We start from the raw sequence: 22,309 nt of genomic DNA, 5'->3' as shown, positions 1-22,309 counted from the left end.
CTATTTTCGGGTCGAATGTTAAATCGCCAAGATGAGAGGACCTGGTCATAAAACACAGAAACTCATAAAAGAAATAAATGAAAAATAATGAAAAACCAACCAGAAAATAAAACAAAAAAAAAATTAATTAAATTTTTTTTTCTTTTTAATGACAGAAACAAAAAAATGCCAAAAACCCTATCAAAACATTGTTTTTTGGCCTCAAGAAGGTGGGGCTAGAAGCATTTCTAGTCTTGCTCAGAATTTCGTTTTCTTTGAAATAAGTACTCGTAGCACTCCTAATTAACCCAAAATTTTTCTTATGAATAGTACTACTGTTCATAGTTTTTTTTGTTTTTTTTTTTTTTGTTTTCTGCAAAATAAAAATAAAATTAAAAAAACAACAAGAACGAAATAAGAATGACAAAAACAAAACAAAAAATCAACTAGAATTACTCCCCGGCAACAGTGCTAAAATCTAGCGTGGTGTCGTGGGCACCCAAAATTAAAACCTAAAAATACACGTAGTAGTGTGTGTAGGGATCGTTCCCACGGAGAGTGTCTAACCGAATTTTATGTTATGTCAACCAGGCTGGGGGGGGGGAGGTTTGAGTAAAAACAGAAACAATTTCAGGAAAACAACAATTCAAATTAATCAACCAATCAAAATAACAAACCTTGGTCTAAGTCAACATCCACTATCGGAATCTTACAACTGATCATCGATACAAATATAAATCAGTTCATACCCTGAATATTCACTGTTGGAACTATTTTCCTACCTCTCCTTAGTTGTAATTAATTAGGAAACAAACGATCTAATTAAACTTACTACTAAACAACCCTAGACAAGCGCTAAAGATTTAATCTAGTGGCAGCCTTAAGAACTAGAGAGATCGATGAAGCTAAACAACATAAACTCAAGCGGTTGTATTTAATTTAGTTGAATGTTCATCTTAAGACTTAATAATTCCTGACGCAGCAAATTCTTAAACCCTAATTGCTTCACAAGTTAAAGGGATCAAACAATTACGGATTTTGATATCAAACTTAGCAGTAGATTGCAACAAATAATAAACTAGTAGGCCTCCTAATAATTAAACGCAACAATCATGACAATATGCATAGAAGAACATCCAATTCTCAAAACATAAATTGAACACTAAAAACAGATAGATCTCATAGTTTTATTGATTCCGAGGTCTCCGTTTCCTTCGACCAAGTTATGAAAGTTTAGCCACTCATGGCCATGGAAAACTCAAAAGAAAAACGAAGAAGAAAGACAGAAAGAAAGGCGTGTGTGATATATCCTCCAATCTGATCTCTCTCTCCTCTTAAAGATATCCAATTCAAATTGAAGTATTTGAATTCTACTAAATCTTCTCAAAATATTCTAATATCCTAAAATAACATTTATCCTAATTTGATTCTAATTAATTGAAAATAAAATAAAGTCCTAAAATAAAATAGGAAATTGGTGTGTCTAGCTGTAACTTGCATGCAATAGGTCTTCAAATCTTCCACTAATAAACTGCCTAATTGACTTGCATGATAGGGCAGAATGTTCCAGAACATCGGCAGTGCAGGTGCGTCAACTTCAAGCCCGATTACAACCTTGATGCAGCGAGTATCTCTCCCAACTCAAAACATGAACATTATAGATCTCTTTCTTAGGGTTCCAAGAATTTTGAATCATCTCAATCGGAGCTCGGATGAGAGAGTTATGCCCAGATTACGAAGTGATGTCAAAACTGTCCGAATTCACCTAATTAGTTCCATTTTGCATTTAACGCCTCCATTTGCATCCTAAATCAAAATAGAATAATAATGAGTACATTTAGGCAACAAATAAGTATAAAAGACTAGACATTAAGGGGGGATAAATATGACATTTTGCATTCTCATCAATTAGACAAACAATTATCAAAAGAAGAATTGAAAACAGAGAAGTCATCCATGAAGACTTCTATGAACTGCTCCACCACGTCACCAAAAATTGATATCATGCATAGCTGGAATGTGGCTAGTGCGTTGCACAACCCAAAAGGCATCCTTCTATATGCAAAGGTGCCATAAGGACAAGTGAATGTCGTTTTCTCTTGATCTTCAAGAGCAATGGCAATCTGACTATAACCTGAAAAACCATCCAAGAAACAATAATAAGCATGCCCTGCCAATCTTTCCAACATTTGATCGATGAAAGGAAGTGGAAAATGATCCTTCCGTGTCGCTTCATTCAGTTTCCTGTAATCAATGCACACCTTCCAACCCGTGACTATCCTAGTTGGTATCAGTTCATTGCTATAATTCTTTATTACCGTGATACCCTCTTTCTTTGAAACCACTTGCATTGGGCTCACCCATGGACTATCTGAAATAGGGTAGATTATGCCTGCATCTAAAAGTTTCACCACTTCCTTCATAGAAGGATTCAATCTCCGTTGTGGCTGCACCTTAGGCTTGACATCATCTTCCATGAGTATCTTGTGCATACAAAAAGATGGAGATATGCCTCTAATGTTCGATATGGTCCATCCAAGTGCTGATTTCTGCTCCCTTAACACCCAAATCAACCGCTCTTCCTCCAATTTACTCAGCCTTGCATTGATGATCACTGGAAAGGTTTCTAACCAACCAAGATACACGTATTTGAGGTGAAAAGGTAAAGGCTTCAGTTCAAGTTTTTGAGGTTCTTTCGTTCTTGCCTTTTCCTTCTCTTTTTCAATGTCAAACTCTTCAAATTCTGGATCTTGGCTTGCATTTATTGGCTGAAGTGCTTCCAAAAGTCTAGCACACTCATTCTTTGCCAGCTCATCTACCTCTATTGTTTTTTATTGGGCAATGCAAGCTTCTAAAGGTAGTTGAGGGATGTTCTCTTTAATAGCATCTGCTACTAGTCTGTCCACCAAGTCCACACTAAAGCAAGAATCTAACTCTGATGGAAATTTCATGGCCTAAAAAATATTGAATGTCACCATTTCATCTTGGACCTTTAAAAGCAATTTTCCTTCTTGCACATCTATTAGGGCTCTTCCAGTGGCAAGAAATGGTCGCACCAAAATGAGAGGCATTTCCTTGTCCTCTTCCATATCCAACACGACGAAGTCTGCCGGAAAGATGACTTTGTCCACCTTAACCAATACATCTTCAACTATGCCCCTCGGATGCTTGATGGATCTATCTACAATCTATAAAGATATGGTCGTTGGTTTCACTTCACCAATCCCTAGTCTCCTGAAAACAGAAAAAGGTATTAGATTTATGCTTGCACTTAGATCACACAAAACTTTATCAAATGTAATATCTCCTATAACACAAGGGATAGTGAAACTCCCTGGATCCTTGAGTTTCGGTGGCAGCTTCTTCTGTAGAATGGCACTACACTCTTCTGTAAGCATCAATATTTCCTCCTCTTCTAGCTTCCTTTTGTTTAACAAAATTTCCTTGAGGAATTTTGCGTAGCTTGGCATCTGCAAAAGGAATGTTAAAATGCAGTTTTTTAAATATCTAAATGAATTTTGTAAACTGCTTATCCTGATTTTTCTTTTTAAGCCTCTAAGGAAAAGGCATAGGAGGGGTGTGATGTGCCAACTCTGGTGGTATCTCGGGAAATAGTAATTTTTCTTTCTTTTGCCTTTGCCTCTCTTCCCTCTTTGGTTCATCTTCCCAGGGACTTGTTGGTTTCTCTCCAACAATGATCTCTTTGTCGACTTCTTCATCAAAATCTTCCTTATCTTTTGGTGGGCTCTCTTCTTTCCCTGTTTGTTCCACCTCTTCCAAGACTGTTCCACTCCGTAGAGTTATTGCATTCACTTGTTCACGTGGATTTGTCACTATGTTGCTTGGTAGGGAACCCTATGGTCGGTCATTTAGTTTTTCTGCTAACTGCCCCACTTGTACCTCCAAGTTTCGAATGGACGCCCTTTGGTTTCTGAAATTCGCCCTCGTCTCACTCATGAAACCTATGGTCTCTTGCATGAATTTCCCGAACATATCCTCCAATTTTGACAATCTTTGATCCCCTGGTTGATTATTCACCCCCCACTTGATTGTTTAGCGTTGTTCTTTGATTCCATTGGTTATTCTGCTGATCCTAATTGCCCCAAGACAAGTTTGGATGATTTCTCCAACAAGGATTGTATATGTTGGAGAAAGGATTGTTCTATTGTCTTTTATTCCCTGCCAAGTAGTTGACTTGTTTTGACGATGATGAAGTTGAAGCAAAGGTGTTCCCCACTTGACATTCATTGCTCGCATGGTTACGTGCACAAAAATCACATGTCAATTGAGGAGTTTGAATAGAATTCACTTGCATACCTCCTAATTGCTTCTGAAATGGTATAAGTTGGGCTAAGATGGTCGTGTAAGCATCAACTTCATGAATACCCATAGACTTCTTCGACTATATTCTCTTATTGGGTCTTTGATAGTTGTTACTTGCTAGGACTTCAAGCAACTCATAAGCTTCTTCAGGTGTCTTGTTTTGCAATGCTCCTTCAGATGCTGCATCTACCATCATTTTTAAATTAACCATCAACCTATTATAGAACGTTTGGACTTGCATCCAAACTGGCAACCCATGGTGTGGACACTTTCTCAATAATTCCTTATATCTTTCCCAAGCTTCATAAAGTGATTCAGTCTCTTCCTATAGAAACGATGTGATACCATTTCTCATCTTTACAGATTTTGTTGGAGGGAAGTATTTGGTAAGGAATTTCTGTACCAATTCATTCCAGGTTGTGATTGTTCCTGGTGGCAGTACCATTAACCATCCCTTTGCTTTATCTCTTAATGAAAAAGGAAACAATCTTAATTTGATGGCGTCATCTGACACTCCATTTGATTTAAAGGTACTGCAGATCTCCAAGAAGTTTGCAATGTGTGAATTTGGACCTTCCTTCATATCTCCCTTAAATTGAACCGACTGTTGGATCATCTGGATGATTGCTGGCTTTATTTCAAAGTTGTTGGCTTACACTGGTGGCCTAGTTATACTTGGACCACTGCCATCAACCGTGGGTACTGAAAATTCCCTCAATGTTCTATTTTCTGCCATCTCAATGACTATGGCCTCTCGTTTTCTTCTTTCTCTGTTAAGTCTTCTTACGGTTCTTTCAATCTCTGGATCAATAGGAACCACTGGATGACATCTAGCTTTTCACATAAACTAAACAAAAAGAAAGAAAGCATGAGATCACAAGCTAACGGAAAAGAACAACAAAATCAAATAGACAACAATTAAAACTAAAATTAAACTCTAATACAGCTAACACAAGAAAAGTTCAATGTTAACACAAAATCAATCCCTGGCAACGGCGCCAAAAACTTGATGCGTTGAAATTACAACATGCAATGTGTAGCAAGTGCATTAGTCACAAAAAGTAATAAAGTGATAAGTAGAGTATCGTTCCCACGAGGATTGTTTGTTAAGCACCGATTTTCCTAGTTGTTTATCAAGTTGGAGAAACCGAAAGATGTTTGGATTTGCGGGAGAAAATTAAGCTAAAGTAAAAAAAAAAAAAAAAATTTACTACGTACTTTAAAAACAAATCAATGACAGCAAGGTTAATTCAACAGAAATATCAATTAAAACAAACGGTTAGGGTTTTGACTTCACTAGGATTTTATGAATTAATCCACGAATTATGCTACTTCTACACTCACATGCACGGATTATAAATCGGATTCCCTAATGTGTAAAACATACCTTCTCAGGCTATGTTTTCCTACTTTTCCCTATTAAGCTTTCGCACCCAACAAATTGAAGGTTCATAGTTCCAAGTTCGTTAAGCTAAATGGAATCCTAAATTGATTTCATTGATTCTCAAACCTATCTCTAGCGTTCAATACAACAATGGCAATTACCCTAAGAAGCTAATACATGATTCATTCTCAGTCTCATCATGCTCAACAAGTAAATTCAATAAGAACAAGAATAATCACACAATCCATGCAATAGAATGTAAAAGCAACATCAATTTATTGATTAAACATAAAAACCCCAATTACATCAAAACCCTAACCCAAAACGAGTTAGTTCATACTAAAATTAACATAAATAGAAATAAAAAACAGTAAACAATGCATTCAACATGTTGGAATTAAGAAAAGAGAACAAAATCTTCCCTATTTGATGAATCCAAAGAGTTCAATCTCCAATCTTCTCTTCTTTCTCCCAAAAATGTCGAACTCTTCCCTATTTGATGAATCCAAAGAGTTCAATCTCCAATCTTCTCTTCTTTCTCCCAAAAATGTCGAACTCTCAATAAAATGACTAAGTCTTCTTTATATAGTTGGTCCAAAACAAACCTAAAACTTTCACCTAAATTAAAACACACAGTTTTGAAAAATTGAAACTTGTAAACTTTGCCGTGGCGAGGAATATTCTTCACTGCGGCAACGAGTTGGTTTAAAATTCTTAATCTGTCCCGAGAGTTTATCGCTGCGGCGAAGAAAGAACTTCGCCATGGCGAACTTTTCTACACAATTCTGAAATTATGAAACTACCCTCTACTTGCTTCCTTGCTTGAATCTTCAATCTTTGGTGCTCTCCAATAGGAACAAGCTTCATAGTGTTTCAAATCCGCTTCAGAACTCCCCGAGAATCCTGAGATTCGCTTGCTTCTGGGTCCAGAAACTCAATTCCGCTCATTATATGCTCTAACTACATGGTTTGGCTTGAAACATAAAATATATGCAATTAAGTTGGAATTCAAGCACAAACGAAATAAGAAGTATCCAAAATCCGGCCAAAAACCCTAGATAAAATAGTATAATCCTAGGATTATGAAACTGCTATACACAGGTTTTGTGGATCAAACAAACGTTGAGTGGCTGTGGTTTTGATAAAACTATTTTATGTGATAATACAAATGTAATTAACATATCTAAGAATCTAGTTCAACACTCTAGGACTAAGCACATTGATATTAGGCATCATTTCATTAGAGACTTAGTTGAAGAAAGAGTGATCATGTGCATGTAAACACATAGTCTCAACTTGCTGACTTGTTTACAAAGGCTTTAGACTTTCAAACTTTTGTGAATTTGAGGAAGTCTGTTAGACTGACTCAACTTGAGTAGAGTCTTTTTCTTTTAATAATGTCATAAGAAAACTTTTCGTAGTTTTTAAAGTTGCAAGTGTATATGACCTGTGTTGTGTCATAATGATTTGTTTCTTTCTTTGAAATTTGTGTGGTAGGTGAAATGTCCACCTTGTTTTACACTTCTAGAAGTATAATGACTTTCTTTCATTATTGGGTGCTTAGTGCATATTTCTTGTCACCTTGTCAAAGAGCTACCTTGTTTATAGTGTGAAAGTCATACTTGAGTAATTTTCTAGGATGTAGAGACCCCTTATGTCCTTGGAAAATCTACCATTTAGAGGACTACCTACTTGCAATGGTGAAAGCTACACTTGGTTACCTCTTGAATGTTATGCCCATTAATCTCTATTTGATATGAAAAGAATCCAAAATGTTGAGATTATGCTTAAAAAGGAAAAAGAATTAACAAAAAGAAAAAGAGCATGAGGGAAGGGGGAGTTGCTTCTATTTCAAAATTGACCAATGAGTCATACTCACGCCTTGAGGAACTTGATAAAGAATGCTTGCTTTTGTTGCTCATTTATGACTTAAAAGAGTGATTACTTTAAGGTTGTTGAATGTTCATTGGATAAGATACTCCTTCTGCATTTCTTTCAAAGGTTGAGAAATGAATTTAGTGCCTTTTAATCAGATCAATATGACTTGTCTCTTTAAATCGTGTGAATTTTTTTATTAATCTCATGACCATTTTGTACTTAATTTTTAAAATTATGTGTGTCTAAAGTCTGTTGCCTTTGTGTCTTTGTCACCACCTTGAGTATTCATGTGATAACCTGCTTACTTCACAGTGCTCACATAATTTTTGACAGTCACCACTCACTGATTTGTTGATTTGATTTGTGAAAATGATCCTCGTGTGCTCATATTGATATTTGTGTCACTACCTGATGGTTGAGTTATTTGAATTTTTTCAATTTCATGTTCTGTGTGGCCATACCTCGAGTGAGGTCTTCACCTTGACATTGGTACTACTAGAGTGTGCACATTGAGTTCAATGTGCTCACCTTGTCTTTAAGTGACAGATTGAGTTAAAACCCTAATTTCCCTAGGGTTTTTCTTTATAAGGGTTGTCACTTTAGGTTTCTCTCTATCATTGAAAAACTTGTGTCGTCCATCTTCTTATTCTCAAAAACTCCATTTTTTTTCCTCTCATTGAAAACTAACTTGTTTGATTTCTTAATCAATGGAGCATTAAGAATCTTTCCTTGCTAACATTCGCAAAGCTGTCGAAACAAAGAAAAGAGCAAGAACAGGCCAATCCTAACAAGCCACGAATGGTTCACACTTCATATCGTCAAGTGATGACACTCTAACAGTGATGCAATCGGTGTCTAGCACTTCAACCACGAACTCGTCGTCCTCTGACGAACAACCCATTAAGAGATTGAGGCGCACAAAGGGCTCTCCTACAAAATCAAAAGGTAAACAAATTCAATCAAAGGCATCCAAAGGGAAGAAGAAAGTAAAAGCTGCTCCTCAGTCTGAAGGAATGGGTAAACGCCAAACTCTTAGCACTCCTCTTGCTAAATCTAGGTTTAAAAAGAGTATTGTGTTTAGACCCATTATTTGTGAATCACATGTTGCTCTCTTTGATTTTCCTAAAATTGCTCGCATTGTGTCTAAGAGAAAATGGGAGAGAACTGTAGTCAATCCTGTCACCCCGTGTCAAGGATTTGTTCAAGAATTTTATGCTAATTTTAGGAAAGACCTGGACCAACTTAATTTATAAAAAACAAAGTTTGTGTTAGGGGTACTTGGATGAAATTCACTCTTAGTGTAATTAGGACCACTTTGAGATTGCCTATTGTTGATGATGTTGATGATTTATCTGTCCCTTCTAAAGAGTTAGGTGATTTAGTAATTGAACTTACTAGTGGAGTTGTGACCACCTAGCCCAAATATGGTTACATTGTTGCAAATGTGCTCACCCCATTATATAAGGTCCTTTTTAAGATACCCTTAATCAATTGGTCACCCTCTAGGCATAATTCATCAATTTGGCTAGCAAAAGCTTAGCTCCTTTATGACATTATGAGAGAGAAAAGCATTGATTTGGCAACCATGATCTACCGGTGAATCAAGTCTATTGCCGAGACTGAAGGCAAGACTGTACCCTTAATTTTTCCATCATTAATCCATAGGATTGTTGACTTTTATGGTCCCATCAAGTAGTCAAATGAGATATACCTTAAGGTTAGGAAGATCTCCCTCAAGACCATCAAGGGCTCTGTTTCCAACCACCCCCGCCATGGATGTTCCACCATCCTCACAAGCTGCCCTAGCCAAAATTGACACTTGGCAGTCCATGATTTTTGAGTTTTTGCAAGAAATTGAAAAGAAAATGGATGATTTTCACACCAATCTGATTGCTCGAGTGGACACTTTGGAAGATCTGGTGAAAGAAACAAGGGCTGCTGTTTTAGGAAAAGATCATGACGAGGCTGCTCTGGATGTCTCTCCTACCATTGAATCTCATGATGAGGCTGATGAAACTGATAAAGTTCAAGAGGAGCCACAGTTTTCTCCTATGATGAAGCAGGTGCTACTGATGAAGCTGGAGCTATTGATGAAGGTGCAGCAACTAATGAAGCTAGTGCTGTTGTTGCTACTATTTTTCAAACTCCTACTCCAATGGTTAATCTTTCTGTTGATCAGCAACACAATGAAGAACAAGTTCCAGTTGATGCTACCACCCCTGCTACACCTGTTTCGACAGTTGACATTACTGTAACTCCCTCAGACTAGCCACAGTGTCCCTCCTCCAAAGGATGAACCAAAACAACAGCTAGAAGGAAACTTCCTACCAAAAGATCATCAAGTAGATGCAAGGGTTGAAAAACGATGAACAAAGAAGGGGAGTGAAGTTGAATCTTTTCAATCTGGTTGTTGGAATGTGAACTTTTGATGTGATCACTCTAAGTAGAAGTGATCACACTGAACAGAAATGAATTTTTTTTCTTTTGCTGGATCTTTTAGTTGAACTTTTATAATCTACTTTTTGTTGGTACTAATATAGTTTATGACTTGTGCAGTATTTTTTTTTTTTTTTTTTTTTGAGTTGTTATATTTTTGAAACTGCATGTTTGATATTGATAGTCATTTATGATGTTGTTCTCTCACGTGCAGAGAACAAATTTTTTTGTGTTTGTTGAACTATATACTAACCCTGTTTTTGCTGTTTATTGATAACCATTTGAATGTGACTTGGTTTAGTTACTCAGGAAGTATACTAAGTGAGGGGGAGTAATTTAGTTCAAATTTTTGATCATGCAAAACTTTTTCTTATTGAACCGATACTGATTATGCTTTGCATATTGTTTTTGTCTCATTCATATCTCTATGACTTGTTGATTATACCTCTGATGAGATATGTTTTTGTGTTGTTTTAGTTACTGTCTCTTGTTGATTAATTGTTGATATTTTGAGACAAGTTTGTAAATGAAAAGATTGTGCTTTATTCATAAGTTTGACAAAGGGAGAGATTGTAAGTTATTTATCAACTCATGATTCTAGTGTGGTAACACTAGTCTTGGTATGAACACTTCACTTTAATATTGCACAATCATTTATGTTTAAATTTCTAGTGTGATGACTCTCTGTCGAAGTGACCACTTTCAATTAAGTCAATTTTCTGTTATATCGTGTGGTCACACGCATCTAGCAGATACTTAGCACAACACATATTGCATTTCAATATTCCATTGAACTATTTTTTTTATTCTCTTTTGATATATTGTTTGTGGTCTATGACATTTGTCATTTATACATGTAATGTGCTAGAAAGTTTGTTTACAATTGTCGATGGTCCCAAGAGAATTGGAATCAAACTTTTCATAAAGGTAAAACCATAAAGCATCTTGTTGTTCACCTGTCCCCTTGCATTGGCCGAATATTTTCTCTATAATCTCTTCTCCAATGCAATTTCATTCCAAGCCTAATAATTCCTTTGAAAGTACTTTGCACATTCTAAAAGGTTTCTTTTGTTTTACATCAGGTTTCATATGCTTAGGTTGGCTTACAAATACTTTCATCAAATACTTTGATTTTGTCCTCGCTTCTACGTTGGATACGTTGCTGCTGCTTGAAGCAGTTTTGAGCTGATTCAATTGGAGTGCGTCTTCAGTGATTGATCCTTGAAAGGTCTTCAAGACTGACCAGGTGGTCTCGTGAATGTGGAGCTTGCTGTGGTAGTTCGTAATTCAACCAAAAAGTAGAGTTTGAAGCATTGTAACAACAGGGAGTGTTCTTGCAACTGATGCTTAACTTTGACTTTGTAATTGAACTGTAAATATTTACCATAATGGATTGGCTTCATCTGAACTTGGTCCCATGGATGTAAGCATTTTGCCTAACCACGTAAATTCCCCTGGTGTGCTTTATTTTGTTTCATGAATGTTTGGTTTATAATGGTGATGAATGAACGCTAAAATAAACTTAGCAACCCATTCTGCTTAGGTTTAATCCTTTTAGTAAGTGACTAAAACTTTAAAAATAAACTATATATATACACTCTTTAGAAGAACAGAATCTACTGGATATTCCAAGTTTATGCATGTTGACATGTGAAGATTATTAGCATTTATCATAGGATATGATTGAGCTCAATCATAGTGATTGAGCTCTATTACAAGACTAATTCTACTCCCTAATTGATGGGATTATTACATTACTTCTGAAATCATATAATTAAATACTTTCCTCACACACTTTATTATTATTATTATTTTGTATAAATAGATGCAATTCTATACAAACATAATCGGTGAAATATACATTTCTTCTCAAAGTCTTCTTTCTCTCTCGGCATTCTTTGGCAGCTTAGTTGCCTCTCTTGCCTCTTTCTGACATGGCATCAAAGCAGGTGGCTTAATCAAGCTTCTGCCTTTTTCTTCTTGCCTACATCCTTTCAAGCCTCCAAGTTCTTGACCTGTAAAAAGAAGGCACTCGGATTAGTGTAATTCTAGATTTTCCCACAATAATAGAATGATTCCCAATCAACCAATCAAACACCCAGCCCACTTAACCAGGCCCAAATCAGCCCACCCAATGTTGGAGTTGGTGCCCTAGAGCCAATCAATTATTGTGAAATTGTCTCTTAGTAATAATGTTTATTAATCAATAAAAGGCATTATCTACTATATCATGTAAACCATAGTTACATGTATTCATATATGTCCTTAGAATGGTAGAACCGTGACAAGGGTATCAAGTGTTTCAAATCTTGATAGTAAGAACCCTATGAGCACATATGGTGGCCATTCTAGGAACGTCCGTAGCCCTAGTATTATTCTAACCAAGGGCACATATAATACGGTAAGGCTATCATAGTGTTGAACGACCCTGTCAAAAGGCAGTGACAGATCTCACTTGTCAAGGTAGTTGACTGAGAACCTGGTGCAACACATGGGTGCTTATTGTAGGCAAGTTCACTAGACTGACGCACCAGAGGATTCCATATAAATGGTAACCCTAATGCCTATGGAACAAATCCTCTAACGAATATTGGTGCATGTAATCTTTAGACTTGAGATCACCGAAGTGTCTTGTGCACCGATCGGTGTAGTTTGACACTAGCCCAACGCAGTTCTATTCAGAGCTATCAATACAGTAGTGATTGGCTACATCAAGGAGTGTATCAAGACTATGGTGGGTTGACAGAGGATTCATCACTCTTGGGTATGGGAGAAGTTATCTCACGGCATAATTCAGTTAATGACAATGACAGTAAATCTGTGTTCATAGTAGGATTGAGTTGTTGCTCAATCCAATTCATTATTCCGATCATCGGTCCAGTAACTAAATACAAATATATCAAGAGTAAACTGAGGTTTACACTATTTCTATGCCTCAGTCTCAATGAGATAATAGATGATGAAAGGATTTGATTGTACGGTAACCATATCGTTGACAGGTAGTTGCTTCTCTAAATCCGAATCTATCTGGTGGCCATGATACCTTGCTAGGAGTCAATCTTGGTCTATGTGTAGTGAGACGATTAATTGGTGTTAATCCCGATACTACACACTGTTGGTATGATGAGGAGCCTACGGGTCACACACATATAAGATAATTTAAGAATCAGTTTGTGCAAGGGGCGTTTTCGTCTTTTAGGGCGAAAGGGTATTATGGTAATCTCACAGTGCAATTAAATTTGCTGAGGTTGTTGCCTATATTTAATTTGATATTAAAATTAAATAAGTGAGATTATATTTAAATATATGTACACATATATTTAAATGGATTATTGTTATTATTAAATGTTAATGTATTTCTTTAAATACATTAATTGAGTTTAATTGGGAATAATAATAATTATAGTAAAATATCATGATTGGGAGTGTTTGGATAAAGGGGTTGTTTGGGTTGAAGCCCAAGCCTATTCCTTATTGGAATAGGGTTTTATGAGCATTATATAAGTGCAATGTTTTGTGAATTAAAATGTGAATAAAAATTCATTCAATCCATTTCATTGAAAGAAAATAAAACACACAGCCCTCTCCTTATCTCCCGCCACCTTGCTTCATTGAATCAAAGTTCCTTTGATTCTTGACTTTGTTCTTGAAGCTAAAGAGGATCTAGCAAATCCTTCTTTAGCTCTTCGGGTTATCTTTGTGTAGATTACCACTAGTTCGATCATGCTCTTGGATCGGTAGCGAACCCAATCAAAGACAAGTTTGAAGGAGCCTCCAAACGTACGTATGAACTCTAAACTTTACTCTGATCATTCATATTACTGCAGATTTTGATTTAACATATAAACTGTATAATCTGTGCCTTGATCTTGGCTTTAATAGGAACGATCTACACTTTAAAATTTTTGTTTTCCACTGCCATGAGTTAGATCGTTTCCTTACAGTGGCATTAAAGCCTAAGGTACCAGATTTTACAGTTTAATGTATGGTTGATAGCATGTATTTGATTGATAATATGTTGCTTTGTTGAATCTGTATAAAATCTGCCTTGAAAGCACGTTTTAAGAAATCAATATACTTGATTAATTTAATTGGTTGATGATCTGCAAGATTGGTATATTGAGATATGGATTTTTGTTGAGATCAAATGTTTAGATTGATTGCAAAATCCAATTGCCATTCTGTTGGTTGCTAATTGAACTGATTTGTTATAGTGTACTCTCACCGCGGCAATATAACCCATTGCCGCAACGATCGTTGTTTGGGATACTAGCTTATTGTAAATCAGCACTTGCCGCAGCGATCATCCTTAGTGTGATCACTGATTGAATATCAATGCTCGCCGCGACGATATAACTCATCGCTACGACAATCGTAGTCTAAGGTGTGCGCTGACGAAAATCAGTGCTCATCGCCGCAATATAAACCATCACGCAGCGATCGCACGTGGTGCATGTACACGACGAAAATTAGCACATGCGTGCGGCAATATAATCCATCGCCTCAGTGAGCGTACTTTCGAGTGCGCAGGGGCTAAAGTGAAAAGTTTCAAAACTTTTGGACCACATTAGGATTTGTAAATTGTCAAGGGGTAATTGATAATTCACTCATCCAATTCAAAAATTGATTGTTTTTTAATGTATGCAATGTGCATGTTTGAATATTGCATGGTGCCCGGTACATGAGCCTTAGACCTATGGTGGATGTTTTAAAATATTTTTGGGTATGTATGATTGTAAATTTTAAAATAGGGCCTGCGTGTCCTGCCTTTCTTCCCCTTCTCGATGTACATTCTCTTCTCATCTCATTCCCCTCGAATGTGAATCGAGGTTTCTAAATTTATTGATGTAAAATTAGTTTAAGATTAATTTCACTATAAATTTAGAATAATGTATTTTGTAATGTACTTGAAGACGGAGCAAGGACGAGGCAATCATACTTGAAGACTCAAGATATTTATTACAGGACCCATAGGTGACCCATTGATTCCTCCAGGCTTGAGGAAATTGGTTTTACCTAGGCCATGTACCGGCATATTTACATTTGGTTTAGAATGCATTCTAAGGTTGAATGTTTAATAACATGCCAAACGATGTCATTCTAACAAAGATAATAAAACTAGTGAGACATAAAATAAAAACCCTCAATTAAAGTATATTAAGTCATATGTATGCCTTCCATCACCATGGGTTTAATCAAACCACTGTTCATCGGAACCTTGTTCGCCAAAACGAAGGGTATACTTCTACTTGTGGGAGCTTAAATTTCATTGGAGTTTTCCTTAATAGTGATGGGTTGACTTAAAATGATAATTTTACTTGTTTGCCAAAGTGAAGTTTGATAAACACGTCATAGGCATAGTAGAGAAGTACACATATTGTGTGTACGTGGTGACATGTAGTATCCACTCTACTGATATTGACAATCACACTTGAGGACGATGGCTAGGCCATTGGATTACGTGATTGGCTTGTTGGCTTGCTTCACATTTGAGGATGATAGTAGGAGCTAGCAACTTGTGTGGATTAAGTTTGTTGGCCTACCTAATCAACCCATTTTGGCTTCTTTGTCAAAGCGAGGGTTTGAAATGGGCTAGATGGGATCTCAGTCCACTAGGAAAGCCAAGAGGCTTTCTCGAGTTAATGGTGAGGGCTATTGACTTGAAGAAAATAGTGGGAGCGATTGTTTAATAAAAGACCTTATTAAATAATAATAATAAACATTGTAATAACAGTTACTTATTCTACACTTGTAGATTCACTTAAATTGAGCAAAATGATCCCAACATCACTACGACAAATCATCGAACTGTGAGAGAAATAGAATGGTGAGAATTTCGTTGACTGGTATAGAAGTATAAATAATATACTTCAGTTAAGCGATAGATTATACACCATTGAGCAAGCTTTGTCACCAAAGTCTGCTGATAGTTCTATCCATGAGACTGGGTATGTATATGTGAAGCATACACATGATGCGTAAGCAGAAATGACTAGATACATTGTGCTTGCATCAATGACACCATTACTATGACAACAGTGCCAGGAAATGGACTTAGCTTATATTCTTCATTTTCTTCAAAGAAATGAGAAGCATATGGTGTCTCGATCATTATTCAGATGTAGGATGGAAGAGGGTACCAAAATTGGCGATCATATAATCAACTTGACCAAGTATATGAACAGGCTTGAGATTTTGGGATGCAGACTTAATGAATGTTTAGCGATAAACATAATATTACAGTCTTTGCTAGATTCTTACTCTCAATTTGTCTATGACTTCATTGAGGAAGATAAGAAGAATACCCTTTCCGAGCTTCTGGACATGTTGAAGGCTACTGAGTTAGGCATGAAAATGTCAGAAACGTTGACGTTGGTCGAAGCCAGCTCAAGTGAAAAAGGAATGGCTTAGAAGTCATTGGAAAGAATTGTTGCAGAAAGGAAAGGCATTTGTCCCTACAGTGGGAATCCCAGCCACTGAAGGAAACATTGCAAGGCCTTCCTAGCAAAAGGGAAGAGTGTTAGTAAATGATCCATATACGCAACGGAAGCAACGAAAAATATAATACAAGGATCATTTACATGAGCCAAGATCAAGGGTATAATTTTACAATTTTAACATAATAAGAATCTACAGAAAAATAAATCTGAGTTTAGAAAAACATACGCACGTTTGGAGGCTCCTCCAAATTTGTCAGTGAACGTTTTGCTACCGACCCAAGTGTAGGATCGAACTTATAAAGTCCATACGGAAGACAATCACAAAGAACTAAGGAGGGATTTGCTAGATCCTCCTTAGCTTTAAGATTAAAGAAGAAAATCAAATGAATTGATTTTGGGCAAAAATGCAATACTGCCATGGGAGTGTTTTTGTGGCTAGAGGCTTTCTTTCTTCTCAATCAAATGACATAATGAAAATCACACCAGTTTTACAATTAACAATTTTCTTTTATAGTAAAACTTTAATGCCCTATTCCCATATGAAATAGGCTTGGGCTTCAACCCAAACACCCAATGTTACCAAACGCTCCTTAATTAGATATTTTATTTATTTCATCATTATCTCAATTAAACTCAATTAATATATATATTAACATTTAACAATAATGATGATTTAATGAAATATATGCGAACAGATATTTAAACGTGTATATATATATATATATATATATATATATATTAACATTTAACAATAATGATGATTTAATTAAACTATGCGAATACATATTAAACGTAATTTCACTTATTTAATTTTTCTAATTAAATAAAGGCTACAACCTTCAGCAAATTTATGCACTGTGAAATACCAAAATACCATTTCGCTTAAAAAGACGAAAATGCCCTTCTTTCTTCTTGAGTCTTAAATTATCTCTATGTGTGTGACCATAGGCTCCTCATCATACCGGCATTGTATAGTGTCGCGATTAACACAAATTAATCGTCTCACTAATACACAGACCAAGATTGGCCTCTAGCAAGGCATATGGCCAGCCGGTAGATTCGGATTCAGCAAAGTAGCTACCTGTCAACATATAGGTTACCGTACAATTCGATCCTTTCATCATTCGTTATCTCGACGAGACGAAGGGATAGAAATAGTATAACCTTCGGTTACTCTCGATATTATGTATTCAGTTTCTGGACCAATGACCCGTATTATAAATGGATAGAGCAACAACTCAATCCCACTATGGCCACAGTTTTAATGTCATGCCATGTATTGAATTGGCCGTGAGATAACTTTCCCGTATCCGGGAGTGATGAATCCTCTGTCAATCACCATAGTCTGATACACTCGTTGATGTAGCCAATCCACAGTATTGACAGCTCTGAATAGAACTGCGTTAGGCTGTATCAAACTGCACCAATCAGGCACAAGGGCTTCGGTGATATCAAGTCTAAGGATCACATGTAACACCATCGTTAGAGGATTTATCCATAGACAGGGGTTACCATCCATATGGAATCCTCTGGTGGGTCAATCCAGTGAACTTGTTGCGGTGTAATGCTACAGCAAGCAACCATGGTTGCACCAGGTTGTCACCAAACAACCTTGACAAGTGAGATCAGTCACTGCCTTTCGACAGGGTCGTTCAACACTATGATAGCCTTACCGTATTATCTGTGCCCTTACTTCAGAATAACACTGGGGCTACGGACGTTTCTAGAATGGCCACCATATGTGCTCATAGGGTTCTCACTATCAAGATTTGAAACACTTGATACCCTCGTCATGGTTCTACCATTCTAAGGACATATATCAATACATATTGCAATAATAATGATTTATGCGATATAGAATAAAATGCCTTTTATTGATTAATGAACATTATTACAAAGAGTCAATTCTACAATAATTGATTGGCTCTAGGGCACCTACTCTAACAAGAAGAATGTTACTTCTTCATTAGGTACATTCTTGAGATTAACTTCTCCCATCAACATCTTGGGTCATTGACACAAGATGTGGTACTCACATTTGACTAATATGCAAGGACTACAGCAGAGTAGATTGCTCGCTGAGGGAGAGGTGGACTTACCAGTTGAAAATGGAGCACGTGATGCTGCATTTGCTGTAGGATCTTATCGTCTGATTTTGCCGATGGGCTTGTTTCTTGAACTTGTGGATTATTATGATCTTTCTTTAGTTTCTAGAAATTATATTTCTGTATCCACTTAGGGCAAATGAGAATATTACTTTACTAATGGATTATTGTCCTTGAGTGTAAATAATATTTTTTATGGAACTGTTTCATAATAATATGTTCTTAAGATATACAATAAGGATAATCTCAAAATGGCAACTATGCTAACTGTGGTAAGTTGACCTAGACATACCTGAAAGAACATAGGTAGTATTAAAACTCGCATAATGGTGTATCTGAAAGAGGGGATTATGACCTTACTTGATATGGTTAGATCCTTGACGAGTTTCTATGATTTGCACACATGATTCTAAGGTTGTGCCCTAGAGACTGTGACTCACGTACCAAACCGTGTGTCGTCAAGGTCTGTAGATAAGACTTCATATGATCAAATGGAGTGGGCGAAGGCTCAACTTGTCTTATCTAAGGATTTGGGTTTGCGAATCTTATGTCAAGAAATTGACTTCGAACAAGCTAAGCCCAAAATCCTGCATATGTATATTTGTGGGGTATCCTAAGAAGACCAAAGGATACCATTTCTACCATCCAGAGCAGCACATTTTTTGTTGCTTGTACTGGTGTCTTCCTAGAAAAAGAATTTTCCTAAGAAGTACTAGTGGGAGAAAAGTAAAACTCAATGAAGTTCTAATACCACAAGATACACACTACTTGAAAAACCCCTTTTCTTAATGGGTAATAACTGTCAAGAAGGGGGTTTCTTGACAGTTCTTCACCCGTCATTGAAGCCAGTGCCAAGAAAGGGTGGTGACCATTTTTTAACTGTCAAGAATTTCTTGACAAATCTCTTGACAGTTTTAACCCGTCAAGAATTTGACCAAAATTTAACCAATCTTTGACAGTCTTTAAACTATCAAGAGATTTTAACAAGAAAAAAAAATTAATAATAATAGTCAAATTTTATTAATATTTCCAACCTTGATAGTCTTAAATCTGTCAGTTTTTTTTTTTGTAAATATTTTTTTTTTTGTAATTAGTTTATTTTCCTAATTATTACTAATTAAATAATGGAATAATGCAATGAAATTCTTCGTAATATTCCTCAACCAACAAAAATTATCACAATTCAACAATAAATTTAGACACTCAACAATCTTTCAATTAATTTATTAAATAAAATTGAACAATAGTATATATGCATGAATAAAAGACCCATGGCATTAGTGCATCAGTAATTAAAAATTTGATAAATATTTTTTGCATCTTCCTCTTCATTACTTAAAGGCTGGGCATCAAAGGTATTCAACACAACCTACACACCTCAAATATAGAAAATAAAATTGTTTTCTTGAGCTATAAACATTGTAGTATTAAAATAAATTGAATTAATTATCTAAAAAGCAACAAAACAGAGCAAAGGGCAAGTACTTTGCCACGAGAGGGCACAGTAGAATTGAGAGAGCAATGCTAGGCTTTCTGCAACCTGAGAAATGTATATTACATAATGCCAAAGAACTCAACAAGGCACAAGAAGCAAAGAAAAGATAAATCAATACTGCTAGTTATTTAGGATAGCCAAAGAACTTAAAGCAAAGACATAATGCCGAACTCAACAAGCAATCAATACGGCAACCCAAAGTTTGAATGTCAAGACAAAAAGTGCCATCAAACACAAAATCAATGTAACAACAAAATAGACACCTCTTCTTCTAGGGCTCTAGAGACAAATAAATTTATTTAACTGTGAAAACATACTCCATGGGAACTCCTTGTTGCGAATGTGCAAATATGGGTACGGCTGCAAATCATTTTGATAATTTGAGCTTACAATTTGGCATATTGAACTTAGAAGTCAGAATCAATTAGCAAGCATGTAAACCACAAGCATTAATCAAATATTTCCATAGATAAGACCTTCCCAATAGAAATTAGACCACTATGAAACATATGCGAACACAGATTCTAACCAGAGACATCTGCATGCATTCACATACACACGTGACCTTTCTAAAAAAATATATATATGAACATACATATGATTTTAAAAGGCTCAATGACAAAAGGGTATAACTCATTAAACAACAATGATTAACATAAAAAATAAATAAATAAATACCACTATGCTTGGGCGTCACATCATTAGTTGCTTCCACTCCCTCAACATTCTCCACAGGTGGTTGTACCTGCTCATCCTCACACAAGGGCTCTTCCACATAATCATTCTCAAATGCATCTAGTGGAACCTCATAGATCCTCACTTGTGGCTTAGACGGATCCTTAACAACCACATACTTCCCCTTATTCAACTTCATGCACAAATCCACAATACTCTTCACAAAGCCCCACAGATTTGCAGTACTCAAATTAATCTGGGTAGCAAAATCCCGAGGCTTATACCCCATAACAGCCAATATTACATGGTTATAATGATCACGAGGGTGAACCCTCGAAACATGTCCCAATTTCATCAGATCAGCACTTTCCAACAAAGTTATGTTGTCCCCTTTGCCAACTTATTTGCATTTTTCTTCAACTCAGTGGCTAAAATAGCACCCCTCCGAGTCTCTAACTTCTGCCTCCAATCAACACCAGAGTATTTTGAATCAAACTCATTAAGCACATTCAATGTCAAAAATGACCTTTGATTGTTAACATCCACAACACTGTACCTTACACAAAGCAACAAGATGCATATCATCATCAAACTTCCACCTCTTATACTATAAGCCACCGAAGCCACCTCCTCTCCTTCATTAGCAAATGGTAAGCTTCCACCTCCAATACCTATAAGCCACTGAAGACACCTCCTCTCCTTTATCAGCAAACGGGTTCTGCTCAACAAAGGTCAACTTGTTCCCATCTCTCACTAAAACTTGCTGTGAAAAGTTCTGATTAATATAGGCAACCTCAACACCCAAAGAATATGCCGAGTTAATATAATCTTTAGCTTCAGGCAACGGTTCTTGAGATGTCTCATGCACTGATAATAAATCTAACTGTGACCCATCTCTTTTATCAAAAAATAATTTATTGCCAACTCATTGAATTACAATATCCCACGAATAAACTGACCTGGGTGCGCACATAAGCGTAGCTAAAATGGCATCCGTGGCAAAAACAATAGCCTTATCTTCATTGGCCAGTCTCCGAATCACGGGATCATCAGTTGTAGTCACCTTGAAGAAATTCCTATACTTGAATCTCTCTAGTCTACGCTCATTCTTTGGCGTCACGTGATCATACAACCTGTCGTAGTACTCAAGGGATCCACAAAACAGCAAATCTTTAGGCTCCGACACACTAAACGACAATTTGGAGAAAGTCGAAAACGAAATTTGATCAAGTATGTTCCATTCGGTTTGAATATCAACTGACGACTTGAAAATTGCGGCTTCGAGACGTGACTGGCTCACATTCGAGCGAATTGGTTTCACAAGAAGTCAATTGCACCTTTTGATAAACACTTAAAGACTATGCCCATAGAATCTTGAGATGACATCATTGCAAACATAGCTCATCAAATGTCATTGTAATCAATGCAGTAAATCAGAAATATTCATGAGAGAATGAACCTTACATTTCATGATAATCAATATGGAAAAGAGTAGTAACATGATGCTTACTTATTACAAGAATGTTCCTTCTTGCTTTGTGGATCATAATTTGGAACAACATCTGCAAGTTTGAACAGAGTAACGCAAGCTTTA

At 36.4% G+C, this 22,309-nt stretch overlaps 1 non-coding gene and 1 pseudogene across 1 annotated transcript; one reads left to right on the top strand and one right to left on the bottom strand.

Moving 5' to 3' along the window:
• Window positions 1-4,553: 4,553 nt before the first annotated feature.
• LOC116118531 lies at window positions 4,554-4,660 on the top strand. The gene has a single exon (XR_004126167.1). It is a non-coding gene; the product is annotated as a small nucleolar RNA R71 (small nucleolar RNA).
• A 7,209-nt stretch (window positions 4,661-11,869) lies between these two features.
• On the bottom strand, window positions 11,870-22,042 carry LOC116117897 (annotated as a pseudogene).
• Window positions 22,043-22,309: the final 267 nt, after the last annotated feature.

The sequence above is a fragment of the Pistacia vera genome, unplaced genomic scaffold, assembly GCF_008641045.1.
Source record: "Pistacia vera cultivar Batoury unplaced genomic scaffold, PisVer_v2 Contig124, whole genome shotgun sequence".
In the NCBI taxonomy this organism is placed as follows: domain Eukaryota; kingdom Viridiplantae; phylum Streptophyta; class Magnoliopsida; order Sapindales; family Anacardiaceae; genus Pistacia; species Pistacia vera.
Note: the sequence above shows the minus strand (reverse complement) of the source record. Positions and strands in the feature narration are given on the sequence as shown.